Below are 14,180 nucleotides of genomic sequence, written 5' to 3'. Positions count from 1 at the left end.
GAGAGCCACTACCTGCAGCAAATAAAGAAAAGCTGATTTTGCTACCCAGAGGTTGCAGCAGATTTATCAGCTGCTGTTTGATGGAGTCACTGCTGGATGGGGAGAGACTATATCGCTGGAGGCATTGAATTACACACATGGGTCAAATATTTGCCCTGATTAGTTTCCTTCTCTGCTGTTCCTTGGACCCTTGATTTGTGCCCTCACATCCCAGTGGAGGTAAAAGACCTGCCTTCAAGGAGCGGAGATCAGCAGAAAGAGCCAGAGTGTTTTCTTTCAGTGGTCGTAACACTGCTATAACCCTGATGTGCCCAAGCTGGCAGCCCTGAGCGAGGATGTCAGCCTTGCAGTCAAAATCTCCAGAGGGGGAAGGAATAGCAGTGAATATCATTAAGTAAACTTGTTTCTATGAACGGTCCTTAAAGACTGGTCCCAGATTTCTCCCTGGGGTGCCTTTAAAGAATTTGATGAAGTGTTATGCTTAAGCTCTGTGTATACGATTAGCCTCTGGAAGAAATCTTCCTTCACCTCTCCAGAGAGAAAGGGGTTTTTTCCCATGAACCGAGCCTCCATCTACGAAAGCGCACAACATCCTCCCATGCTCACTGCAACCCATATAGAACAGATTTGTCAAAGAGACCGGAGCCCAACTTGATGACCTATCACGATCCAGGCTGTGTCATTTGACAGTGTGTAGGAGCTGAATTTGTGAAGAAAATCAAGCCCTTGAGCCTGATTCCCCAGTGCCTCAGATATGCAGACTGTCCCAGCAAGTTAATCAGGAAGATTATCAATTTACACCCACTTTGCTTGAGCATGAGCAATTGGCTGAGTATCAGAGCAGTAGTGAATCTGGCACCAGCCTTAACATGTTAAGCAAATTAAAAGATGGAATAAAAATCATTATATCTGACAGAGCTATTTGTGTATCAGGAGATGGTGTGGTTTTAATTCGTTGGCAAGGAGGAGGGGGAAAGGGGGTGCATCCAGTTGCTGCAAACCCAAAGGTAACTGCTGTGCGGTGCCGATCCATCCAAATAAGAAAGAAATCATCAGACAACTGCCACAGATAAATAAACATGCAGAAGAAGAATTGGCAGTTTATTGCAGAGAGATTCGTCATCTTATCCTGGAACCACACTGAGGGAAAATGATGCGCAGGCTGAAAGCAGATTAGCGTCAGGCCACCCCAGGAATGGTTTGTGCAGACTGAAAGAACAGCTATGGAAGTCTCTCCTACCTGCCATCTTCAGGGCTCCACCAGGTTAAAACCAGAGGAGCCAATAATGGGGAGAGATCTCCAGGGTAGGAGTGAAGGCCAAGTGATGGAGAGTTGATTATTGGCATTTCCTTTGATCTAGTCTGTGCCCTCAAATGAGAGAGATAATACCCTAACTCTCACCTCACCTACCCATTGTCTGGGTGGGAGGACATTTATCAGCGCAAGATAAGGACTGCACCTTTGTGGAGCATTATGGAAGTAAATTTCTCCCTATGGGTTCCTCCTTTTAGGTTGGGAAATGGCCAGGTCTCCTGTAAACCAACAGCAGGTGTGTATCAGCTTTTGTGTAGAAGCAATGCTATTGACCCTCGAGGAAAATCAGTCTGATAAAATGGCCATAATTATATTTCTTTGAGGAGAAAAAAAAAGAAAACCTCAGTGTGATACAAAAACAGAATATGTACAGTGATGGATGGGCACAGGAGGAAATACCTGGAGGCTTTCTGGACACAGACAGCATTTCAAAAGGGTTGTTTCTCTTTTCTGAAGCTCACTTGAGGTCTAGCTGTGTTCACAGGTACTGCATCACATCGACTAGGTTATGCAAGTTGGGACAGATCTACCCCTCCAGTGAGCAGGTAAATTTAGAGTCATAGGGAAAAAAAAGCAGTCATGGGTTATGTAGCAGCATGAAGGACGTAGGGGACAATTCATCAACCTGCCCAACAGAGCAGCTTCTGGACATCTTTTTTAATCTTCTGCCCCCTTTTTTTTTATGCTGTCCCTTCAAGTCTGAGACACCACTGAGAACTGCTTTCAGCCTACAGTGTCACGATGGGAAATTTCTCATAGTGCTCTGAGGGCGGTTGCAGAAGTGTCCTCTGACAAAGAGGACGCAGTAGTCCTCCGTAGCAACTCTCTCTGCTACTCTTTTGATTTAGGGGACAACATAACCTAAAGCTTGCTCAAAGGTTAATGTTCTTTATGGAGGGACGTCAAGCAGCAGGAGGGCCCTGATGAAAGGTGTCTCAAAGCCTCTGCAGTGTCAGATGATTTGAAGGAGCATAGTTGAGTTGGACAAGACACCGACAACTTCAAACCAAGCTGCCCTGTGCATTAAACCTTCCTCTCAACTCATGGCAATCTGAATAGACAACTGCTCCTGCTTCGCCAGGGGTTTTCTCCTGCATTCGATGCTTGTAAGGTGTGTATAAGGGGGACAGCCAAGTATAGAGCTACTGCTGAGATGTGATGCCTTGGAAAACAGAGGGCATGACCGGAGAGGACTGGCAACCAGCCGTTTTCCTTTTTCAGCTCTGAACAGTGATCTTGAACAAATTCAGTCTGCCTTTCTATAACCATTTCCCTTCCTGCAGGCTCTGTCTGACATGACTGTCTAATTGGAAGCTTTAGGGTCACTATATATACTACATATAAGCATGTAGCACCCTGAAGGGGTTCTCACGAGAGCAATAAACCCCTCGTACAAGAGGATGACATTGGCTGACACTATAAAAAGCTGTCCTCCATGCAAAGGTGGGTACCTCACAGCAGCGAGCAGAGCACATCCCCTTGGAGTGTCCTTTCATTTCATGATGAAAGGCAAGTCTAAGGCACATCCTATGGTGCCTGCTGGCCAGAGGAAGATGCATTCAGTTCTTCCAGTGGGTAGTTCCCAGCAGACGAAATCAGCTCAGTTCACATTTCTGTCTAGCACAATTAATCACGCTCGCCAGGGCAAAGCACTGCTTCACTCGAAAGTGAAGAAAAACTAAACAAACACGTATGTTCCGAGAAATATAGGCTAAGGCAGAGTAAAAGTTTAGCATTTGATCAACAAACAGCCAGGAGAAACCTGTTTTGATACAGGGGAGAGAATCGGCAGCATTTTAAGCGCTTAGGCTTTTGGTCCCTAAGCACCCAAGCACTGGAGCAAGGAGGAGGCTGTAAAATGGCCATAAGGTGTTTTTTTTACAGGTCACGTGTCAAAAGCTGAGAGATGGAGAAAAAAGCAAAAGTGCATTTTGCGAGGTATCAGGGCAGTGAGGGAACAGCAAGGAGGGCAAACACGACCTTGTGTCATGTTCTCCATAACTTTGGTGTCCAGGTGTGGAGACATTCTTCTTCTGCTGTCAGGGATGGGTTAACCTCTGTGATACCTGCACTAGGAAAGTGGGGAGATACCTGCAAGGAGGCAGTTTCACCAGGAAGCTACAGGAGATGGGTGGCATGGGCATTCCCCAGACACCTCCCACCACCTAGGAAGGGATAGTTGGAGGATGCTGCTGGTGTTGGCATGGTGGGACAGGGTTGGGAAAGGTCTGTTTCTGTTCTCTGGTGGACTGGAGCCATTCCCAGCTCTGCCTTCTCATGCCTGTGCATGCTGAAGGATGGAGACTTAAACATTTCCGTGGTTTTATTTCAAGCAAGCCAAGGTTTCTCTTGCCCCTGGTCTCCTGCCACCAAAGGGCAGAAGTTGTTCACTTTTCTTCTTCTGTAGCCAACATCCTTCTCTTTCCCACACTGACACTGTGGCCAGGTGTGTACTGGAAGGAGAAGCCCCCACGGAGCTCTACTGCTATAGAAAGTATCTAAAGCACCTCTATATCATTTTGATAGACCCAAAGATGCCTTGAAGCTACACAGACCTCATGAGAAATACCCTCCTTTTAGGAGAAGCCGGCTCACACTCCGTGCCAAAGGAGGTGGCAAATGAAGAAAGAAAAAAGCTGTAACGCTGCGAACTCGTAAATCACCAAAGTCCTGAAAGAGAAAAAAAAAAAAAAAAGCAAAAGAAAAACAAAAACAACAACCCAACATGGCCTTTTTGGTTTGCAGATAAGCACAAAGTTTGGCAGGAAAGAGATTAGGGCTTTTTCCAGTCCACCTCACAGTCGATAATCCCCACAGTAACAGAGCTCTGGGTTACAAACAGCCACACGTGTTCCCCCCACAGAATAATGGGGAAGACCAGTGGGGTAGGGGGACAGAGCAGGGGACGGTTTGTGTTTAACTCTGTTTACTTGTTATTTCTTCAGGAGATAAATTCTTTGCTACTGCAGAGATAATCGTGGCTGGCACTAAGGGAAAGTCCTGACTGATCCCTTCTTCTGCAAGCAGGGCTGTCTACAGAAGTATTTTTGCTGTCTTTGCTAATTCAAAGCTATTGGAACCCCCGTGATGTTTCTTGGGAAACTCCAGCCTTAGTCTATCAGGTCTTGCCAGCAGCCGAGAGTCGTTATGATTAATGACAGAAGAAAACTGCTAATTGTAGCCACGAAGAATTAAGCTGTCACTAACATTTAGAAATCAATGTTAGACCATGGGAGAGATGGGGGAGGAAGACAACGGTTGTACAATATCTGCATCTGCAGTGTCTGACAGTCTCCACCACTCCTCCTTAGGTGGCTTAAATCCAACCTGAAAATAAATGAAAAAGAAACAATAAAAAAAAAAATAATTTTAATACCAGAAAGAAAATAAATAGTTAACTTCCTTAGAAAGACATGCCTAGTGTCACTGGAGATGCCCAGGATCCTGCCAGGTACCCAACTGCTACCCCAAAAGGATGCAGCTCTCCCACAGGTCTTGTGTCACACCTGCCAGCCCTGTGTGGACATTGCAGATACCCTGAAATGTCTCCAGTGGCATCAGACAGCTATGTTCAGGTAGCTTGGTCAATTCCCTGCAGCTCTTTCTGGGACACAGAAACTGGAAAACCAAATGAGGGAGAACAAATGAAAAGGACCAGGGACGATGGATAAACACAAGTGATAAATTCAGGCTGAGGGAAATGAAAGGGGGTATAGAGAAAAGCATGGTCCCTGAAGTATCTTCCCGCTGCTCACCAGAGCTGAACCTGAGGATGCTGGAGGACAAGGGAGATCCCTGGAGGAAGCAAGAATCTTCTAAAACTGAGTATCTTTCTCCAGGATGCGTGCTCAGGGCTGGGGGACAGTGATGAAAAGACCTCGTGACTCCAGGGGGCATCTCATAGAAATAGTGTAACTAAAAAGTGAGAAGTGCAGCTGGAACTGCAGCAGGAGTTTCTGGAGAAGACGCTTTTCCCACTGTGGCAAATGGGATGATGAACCCTCGCAAAGCCCCTCCTGTCCACCCCCAAATGCCTTGGCCACAGTGAAATTCCCACCCTTACAGCCCAATAGCCTGAGGAAGCCAGACCTTCATCCCATCATTCCTCACGTCCCTGACGTCCACAGGGAAAAGAAAAAGCAGAAACAGGGAGGGGGATTGGGGACTAGACGTCCCCTTCCAGAGCAGAGATTTTCTTATCTGAAAGTGATTAGATTTGGGCAGAATGCTTCTTTCCAGAGCACTCCTTGCAGCCGTGGTGAGGAGGGGGTTGCAGGAGGCAGGAGCGATACCTGATGCAACGAGGAGGAAGTGATGGCCTCGGTGACAGTGACAGGCTGTGGGATGTCGGGTCACACTCAGTCCCCGGAGCGATCCCAGCCCTCTGCAATGCACAGATGGCTCCTTTCTGTCATCTGACCTCATTGTTTAATCTGACCTGATCCGGTGCTGTAATCTAACGGCCATTTTAATCACGACTACGAAGCTGGGATTGTTTTCCTGGGCTCCACCCCGAATTCCTTCCCCGTGAGGGCACACACACAGCCCGGATGCCATCCATCCGAGGGGACATCCTCAGCTAACTCCTGCTCGGAGCCTGCGTGGGGGCTGCTCGCAGCTCATGTAGAGGAGGTGCTGCTGCTCACAGCCATCGCCGTTGTCTTCAATAAAAGGAAATTTCCATTTCATGAAATCAGCAGAAGTTTCTTCTATAGTTGCTCCAGCTGCTTCTGGAGATGTATCATACCCCAATCACCTGTCCCAAGCGTTTCCAAGACCCCTGGAAATTTTTGATCAAGGCTTCAGTAGCATTTGGGGGGCCTTTTAGAAAGATCTGGTGGTTAGGGAAATAGCCTTGGTCGCAAGGCACTTGGGTTTGTCTCTTGATTTTGCCCAAAAGATCCTGTGCATGACTTTGTTCAAGTCATTTAGTCTTGGCAGCAGCACCTAAACCATAGGAAGCTTTTCCCAATTTCCTGCTCTGTATTTTGTTCTGGTCCTGCTCTGGCTCTCTGTTCAGGCTAAGGTGGATACAAGTGATACCCAGCCCATGACGGGAAAGTAGCAGACAGCACAGCCCTCAGGGAACCTGCAGTGGTCTCCAGTTCCCTGTTACAAGATTAAGACCTCCTTGCCTCAGTTACCCCTCTGTAAAGGTTTCAGTCCAGGCTCTCCAGGTCTATATCCATGGTTAATGCATCAAAGAAGAGATGGACAGGCACACAAAGTAGCTGAACAGGGCTGCAGGCACTGATGAGTCCCAAAGAACAGCATACAAATCAGGTCTCAGCCCAAAGTATAGCATTCGTGATGGTGCTGCCTGTACCCAGGCAAGTACAGCCATCCGCACACACGCAGACATCCCTCCCTATAGCCAGAATGGATTTATTCCATCCCCCCTCTGCCCGCAGACTCAGAGGGTGGGAAGGGGCCTGAAAAGGTCATGTAGTCCATTACGTCCCCTCAAGGCAGGATCAGCTCTCCTATGGCCCCGCTGACAGATGTTTGTGTAACCTGCCCTTAAAGACCTCCGGTAAAGGAAGGCCCACATCCCTCCCCCCCCAGGCTATCTACTCCTCGCCTCTCTGGGGTAACTCAGAGGATTTTTCCCACGCTGTCCTAATTATATCGCACTACCCCAAGCTACAGAGAACTGCTCTGCTCTCTGGGAGGGCAGTTGCTGCAGCTCTTTTCCCAGACTGAACAAGGAGAAACAATTTGCTAATACCTTTGCAGCGAGTGAAAAAATCTATTCCAGGCTGTCTTTGCCTCACATCAACACGCAGCCCCTAATTCACAGCCCTGTCAGCATCTAGGAGGGGATATGGCTCCGCCAGGGTCTGTCTGGCAGCAGAAGTGGCCTCAGCTCTTGCTGTCCCAAGATACAGAGCCCTGTTCTCTGCAATCTGATAGCAAGAAATGAAAATAAAATATTTCCCCACCTCTGATCTGTCCCTACCCCAGGCTGATCCGGAATGACCCTTATTCAGTTGCCTTATTCGGCACATTTTGTCCTACTGTGGTGTCTCCGAACCTTCTGTTTCAATAAACTTTGCCTCCACCCCTCTCTGCATGCCTTGCTGAAAGGGTACTAATAGCTCTGCTTCGTACTCCTACAAGGAGTAGTACTCATGTGAAGGTGGACATTGCACAGAGGACAACAGACAGTGGGAGGTCCAGCTTCCCAAAGACCTTGGAGTCCTCCATTCTTTTCTTCTTCTACCATGAGTATCTTACTTTGGCTTTCCTCTACGATTAAAGAAGTTGGCAACTGGCAAGCAAATCTTTATGCCCAGACTGATGGCTGGTGGGAAAACCCTCCAACTAGGGTTTGAGGTGGCACTCTGTTATCTTGGCGCTGCTCCCCACCTCAGGGACAACATCTCTTCTACCCTCAATTTAAGTTTTGCCACCACCCATTTTAAGAAGAGTGCTGAGACCATGTCCAAGACATTTATCTGCCTTCTGATGGTGAAGCTGTCACATTTTGCTGTTTTTCTCTGCAATCAAGTGTGCTACAACTGCAATGTAATTCTGGGAATCCCAAGGCACACCATTATTGCAGCAGCTGGGACTTTATCTCAGAAATGCGTACTCATGATCAAATTGAAAGACTTATCAATACCAATTCTTCTATTTCCTACAGTATTACATTGACTTTCTTGCTGAAACAATTTTCACTGCAATATTGTCCCAGAGAAACTGCTCCCAGATGTCTGAGCTTAGACTACAGATTTGGCTGTGAAGCCAAGTTTCACACATTCTCCCAGGTGAGTTTCTTTAGAGCTTGGAAATCCTGTGGAGAGGGTTTCTGTGTCAAGTTCACTTTTTTGATTTGGTACGCTGAAAAGCAAAACCTAGATCTCTCTGTGGCCCTATTTTAACAATGTTATTTAAATGTGCCTCGGTGCTGCTTGAGAAATATGCATCTGTCTCCTTGGAAAGATGTGGCTGCCGGGGATTGCAGACAGGAGGATGATTTCTTGGTGCAGTGCACCAAGGATTTAAATGCAAGGTGCTCTTTTAGTTCTGAGGCACCTCTTAATTAAGGACTGATTAAAGTTTGAGGATTGTTTTGTAACATAACCAGTGTTTTGCAGGGACTGGTACTGTGCCAGGGCTGACTGCACCAGTTACACCCTGGGCATTCAGAGACCTTGGGCGTCTGGGACCAAGTACTTTTAAATGTACATGTATTTCATTTGCAGAAGGGGTTTTATACCCCTTCTTCATCTTACAGCCCTGTGGCACAGTTTGCAACTCAGATGGGTTAGGCAAGCTGCAAGCTGTGCTTGCAGAGGGGTTAAACCATAGGATCATAGAACAGTTTGGGTTGGAAGGAACCTTTAAAGGCCATCTAATCCAACCCCCCCTGCAATGAGCAGGGGCACCTTCCACTAGATCAGGTTGCTCAGAGCCCCATCCAACCTGGCCTTAAATGTTTACAGGGATAGGGCATCTACCACCTCTCTGGGCAACCTGGGCCAGTGTTTCACCACCCTCAGAATAAAAAAGATTTCCTTATATCTAGTCTAAATCTACTCTCTTTTAGTTTAAAACCATTACCCCTTGTCCTATCACTACATTTCCAGATAAAGAGTCCCTCCCCAGCTCTTCTGTAGCCCCTTAAGGTACTGGAAGGGACTCTAAGGTCTCCCTGGAGCCTTCTCTTCTCCAGGCTAAATAACCTGAACTCCCTCAGCCTGTCCTCACAGCAGAGGTGCTCCAGCCTTCTGATCGTCTTCATGGCCTCCTCTGGACCCAGTCCAACAGGTCCACGTCCTTCTCATGTTGGGGTCCCAGAGCTGGAGGCAGCACTGCAGGTGGGGGTTTCACCAGAGCAGAGTAGAGAGGTAGAATCACCTCCCTCAATCTGTTGTCCACCCTGCTGGGGATGCAGCCCAGGATACAGGGTTATGTGGGTGTAATGTGCAAACCAAGTCCTGCTCTCAGAAACCACACAACAACTGGAGGAACAACCCCCTCCTTTCACTGTCTTCTCCCATCTGATTTCAGGTCAGCCTGCCACCACTACGCCATCCAGGCATGTTCCCTATGCGTGGGCTTGTCCATGTTAAATGGACAACAGCCACAGGGCTTCTGCTCCTCCCTCTGAATAATTCATAACCTCCACAGTGGCCTCAAATCATCTCCTAACCCACAGCAAATGTTTTTCTCTGCCCGGCCTCATCCATCTCGTTGAACTGTATCTGCTCTCACATTGCGGTGTTTACGTTCTTCAAAGAACCGAAAGCCGTTATCCTATCTTCGCCTTAGTCATAGTTTGGCCAGGACTTATATATTTCTTTCGCCTTTTATTTTCTAATCTGCCCTCTCAAGTCTCTCCCTTCAGGAGATTGATCTCACAGGCTGCTTGGGTTTCTCTGTTTGTCTTGGACCGGGAACAACTTTTTGAAATCCTAATAATGCAGATTTTGCAAAGCTAGCTGTGAAGCAAGAGACTTTCGCACTCAACAAGCTCATGGGTGGCAAAGTGCCATGGGACAGCTGTTGAACTGAAAAGAATTAGGGGAGCTAAGTGGATGCTCTGGAGCCTTAAACCCATGGTCCCTTGGGTATCTCTTCTCCAGAGGAGTAACTGATGTGGACTAGGCTATCCCACCCTCATCCAAAATAGCCGTCAGGATCATAGCACAGATCTTGGCAAGGAGCTCCTGTGAAAGCTGCTTGAAAAGCACGTCACGGGGCTGTGTAAAAGGGGAGGGCAGTGCCTGGTCTCTAGACCCCAGGCTGCAGGGCTGCTTGTGCCTGAAAAATGTGTCTTTTCCTGGAGCTACAGGAGACTGGGATTTAGTTAGATGGCACACCAGCTGATGGGGTGCTATAGTCTCGTCCCTTCTCAGTCATCACCATCGTAACATGAAAAGAGGCTAGAAATCATGGCTTGCCACAGCCTGATGGGTCTGGCTGGTGGGCTGCTGGGTGCTAAGGTGTGCAATAACAACAGGAGAGAAGGAGGGAGTCAGTTCTGCAAGTCCACAAGTGAGAGATGGCAGGTCTGATCAATGACTGATGGGAATAACATGGGAAAAAGGCTCTTCTCACTTTGGGATAAGGCTAAGTCAGATCCCAGGGAAGTTAATGAAATTAAATTGCTGCCAAAAAGCACTGAACCACTACAGCCCTATACAATAATTTTAGGCTGCCTGTAAGGTTATCAGTGCTTTCTGTCCATGCAAACCGAAACCTCTTGGTATTCACTGCAGTCTCCATTGAGTTTGGAATGGACGAGGAGATGAAATGAGAGCGAATGGTACCTGGAGGTCCCCTCTCTTACCCTGCAGAGCAATGATTTTTGGTGGCACTAGCACTGGTAAGAGGTTGTGCAATCTCGGCGTGGCTGTGTCATTCAGTCAGGCCACCAAGAGCTTTCTGTGTAGGCTTACTCTCACTGAAACAAGATGAAAAAACAGCATTCCTGTAGACACTATCTCCTAACCCTTGTAAAAATAGAGGCAGATGGGAGGACACTGCGATCCCAAGGAAACAACCAGGAAAGGGTCATGGGGCACCAGGAATCCTGCTCTTGGCTCGTCCCAGACTTGTGTTGAGTCTTCGGCCAACTCTGCCTCTCATTTTTCCCACTGCTTTTGTGCCATTGCATTGGAAGTTCACGGGAGGGTTTCTCTGTGGGCGTGCGTGGGTGCCCGCATGTGTGTGCAACACACTGACATCTCTCGGTACAATGGCAATATAAATTATATTGTGTCAAATTCTTGGAGTGGTGGTATTGGAAGAGTTTCCTCCCTCGGAGACTTTGCAAAATAGCTACCTGTGAAATTAAATTAAACATTGCTTCTCTTGGGGTTTAAACAATACACTCCCTCTAGCTTAGGCTAAGGGTTTCTTTTTACTATATTACTTTATAGATTAATACAGCACAGGAAATTAATTACCTTTTTTTTTCCATTAAGACTCTTTTTTTTTCTTGCAGATTTTAGATTTTCAATTTACAAAGAAAACTTATGGGGGACCGCAGGAAATCCCACGTATGTGAGGAATGTAACCTTAAGATCTGGTTCCTGGTACCTGCTCTGCTCTGTTCCTTGGATCTGCTCTGCCTCCCCCAGCTGATAAGAGCGCTGCTGGGTCTGCCTGCCACGCTCATTCAATTACTCTTGACACTGTCTTTTGTCTCTGGTGGGCCCTGGACAGGCACAAATCAAAGCTGTCACGTCCTGCAGAGCCCTGGTTTGGCCTGGAGTGCAGAGATCTCTCAACTCTGCCTTGTTGCAACCATTTATTATAGGGCAGGAAAGGTGTGGGGTTAAATTCGGATGCCTCTTTTGCCTAGTCCATTAGCCTTGGACACTAATCTTAAAGGATGAGGTTTTGCAGCATTGGGTTGGCCAGAGCTCATTTGGTGGTCCAGGGAGCACAGCTGGGAGGGGGAGAGTAAAACACAATTAACATTTGATCGCAGGATGGTTTGGAGGACAGAAAAATCTTCATGAATATCCTTTTTGTCTTCCAGATCATCACATCTGAGGTAGACACCCCAAGGGAGTGTGTACATGTGCGTACATGCACGCACACATGCACAAATACCCAAAATAAATGCCCCAAGGGAAAAATAAAAATCCCTTTCTCTCACTTTGCTAGGACCTTTTTCATTTCTTCCTCTTGCTGCTGTCAACCAAGGCTTGAAGTCCCTCTGGGGGTAGCTTACTCCATGAGCTCGGTGCCTATCTCCACTGCCCCCATAACACCTCTCTCCATGAGCCCTGCAACGGTGTGGGGAGATGGAAGAGCTGGCAGAAGGCAGCCCGGTTGGAAAGTTGGCCAGAGATGGATTTGGCCAGCAATTGGCAGGCAGGTACCAACATGTCCTGGAGGTCGCTAAGCCATTGCCAATGTTTTCCGTGCAGAGCTGGCTCAGGGAGGAACTTTCTGAAGTGCAGAGGGCAGCAGTTTTATCTGTTGCAGCTGGCTATCTTTAGACGATTTTAATAAATCAATGGGATTAAAAACATTCCTCCCTCCAGCCGCCTCGGAGGTGTTTAACCCCGTCAGGCTGTGTGATGAGGAGGAGAGCTTTTGAAAACCAATTGCATTAAAAAAGGGAGATCTGGAGGAGTTTGCAGTCATCTCCTCTTGAGCAACTCCTGTGTCAAAGGGACAATCCCAGCTTCCAAACCATCCTTTGTGGGTAATCATACTTGTCTCAGCCTTAAAGAAAAAGGTGCCCAAAGCCATACACAAAAGGAAACCAGTGTATCTGTCCTGCTCTAGCTCCACTGGATATTACCCTCATTGCATAGCATCAGACATCCCAGTCATTTATTGAGTGGTACAAATCATTCCCACAATTCTCTCCTAGAGGACACAGCACATTTTGACAGTTTGGGAAGTTTGACTGGGAATCTGGAGAGGAAGAAGGCCATGAACTTCTAGTGAGCAAAGAGGAGGCAATAACTGTCCCAGAGGTGGCCACTGTGCCCCTGTTCAAGAACGTCCCTGCTAGACGGTCATCCAGCTCCTGTCCTTCTGCATTCCTGACATGTCAGGTATAACAGCCCCACAGGACCCATAGGGCCCTGCACAGCAGGTCTGTTTCCTGCAAAATGGCCTGCAAGGAAAAATCCTCATTAATTGCCATTGCAGGAAGAGCCTGCAAACCCCGCAAGCCCAAGCCTTTGCACCCTGTAGACCATGACAGAGGTCTTGAGCTTGACACTCTACCATTGCGTCCAGGGAATGCTGTCACATGAGTAACTTTCTGCTGTGACTTTCTGCCATCAGAGTATTTGCAGTCTGGATCCACCCCAAGGATCTCCACAAACCATGACCCCGAGCTTGCCAGTCCGCCTGTAGGCATTATCTAATCATCCTTTGAGATTGTTCCTAAGGAAATGTGCTTCCCTTCCCAGCAAAGCCTTTTCCACTGACAGAGATGGAGCACTGGCAAATCGAGAGGTGCAGAGCGGGCTGCAGAGAGCTATCACCTTCCTGCCCAGGTCTCTACGGAAGAAAGCTGCCCAGTGTAGCACTGTGTTTTCTTGCGTGAAAATCCAGACCTTCACAGTCTGTTTTCAGCTTCAAAGTTCTGCTCCCACTGACCACTATTCAAAAGCGGTGAAGTGCTTCTTCACGCAGTGACAATAATAGGCTCCATGTTTCAAAAACTAACCTGTTTTTTCATGACAGGAACAATTTTCAGAAGAACAGTCACAAAAAGTACAGTTAAAATGTACCAACGGGACTGTTTCCAAAGGCCACGTGCACATGGGACAGAAGGAGCACAGGAACGTGAACTGGGACCATGGCTGCATCACATGTCTGGGAATATACCTCCTGGATTAGCTATTACTGGTGGGGGACCACGACACCAGGGTAAACGTGCACCCCAGCAGTGAATGCCCTGAAGGACAATGAAGCCCCAGATGAACAAGAGCACCAGGAATGAAAGTATGTCCAAAAGACAGGTGGGGTATGGGCCATGCCAAAGGTGCCAAGCAAAGACAGTTTTTTCTCCTCTTTTCCCACGTCCTCCATCTCTGTTCTCAGCACAGTAAAGAGACAATGGGGAAAAGTACTGGGTGATTCCAAAACCATTGAATGTTGAAAATTCACCAGTGTTTCTGCTCAGAATAGTCATCATTTAAAAGAAGTAAAACTTTGACTTCACTGACTTTTAGAATCTTATGTTACATTAGTTTCAATGCTTTTTTTCCTAGAAATTCTCATATATTTACAAAAATAAAAACAAAACCCAAGAAGCTCATACAACAGTCCCACCAGAAGACTTCAAACAAGGTAAAACTTAGAGTACTGTGAGTTTTAGATCCTCCAATTTAATTAGTTTCAATGCTTTTTTTCCTAGAAATTCTCATATATTTACAAA

Source organism: Charadrius vociferus, unplaced genomic scaffold (assembly GCF_000708025.1).
Source record: "Charadrius vociferus isolate BGI_N301 unplaced genomic scaffold, ASM70802v2 scaffold32, whole genome shotgun sequence".
Taxonomy (NCBI): domain Eukaryota; kingdom Metazoa; phylum Chordata; class Aves; order Charadriiformes; family Charadriidae; genus Charadrius; species Charadrius vociferus.
The sequence above is the reverse complement of the archived record's forward strand: the minus strand, read 5'-3'. Positions refer to the sequence as shown.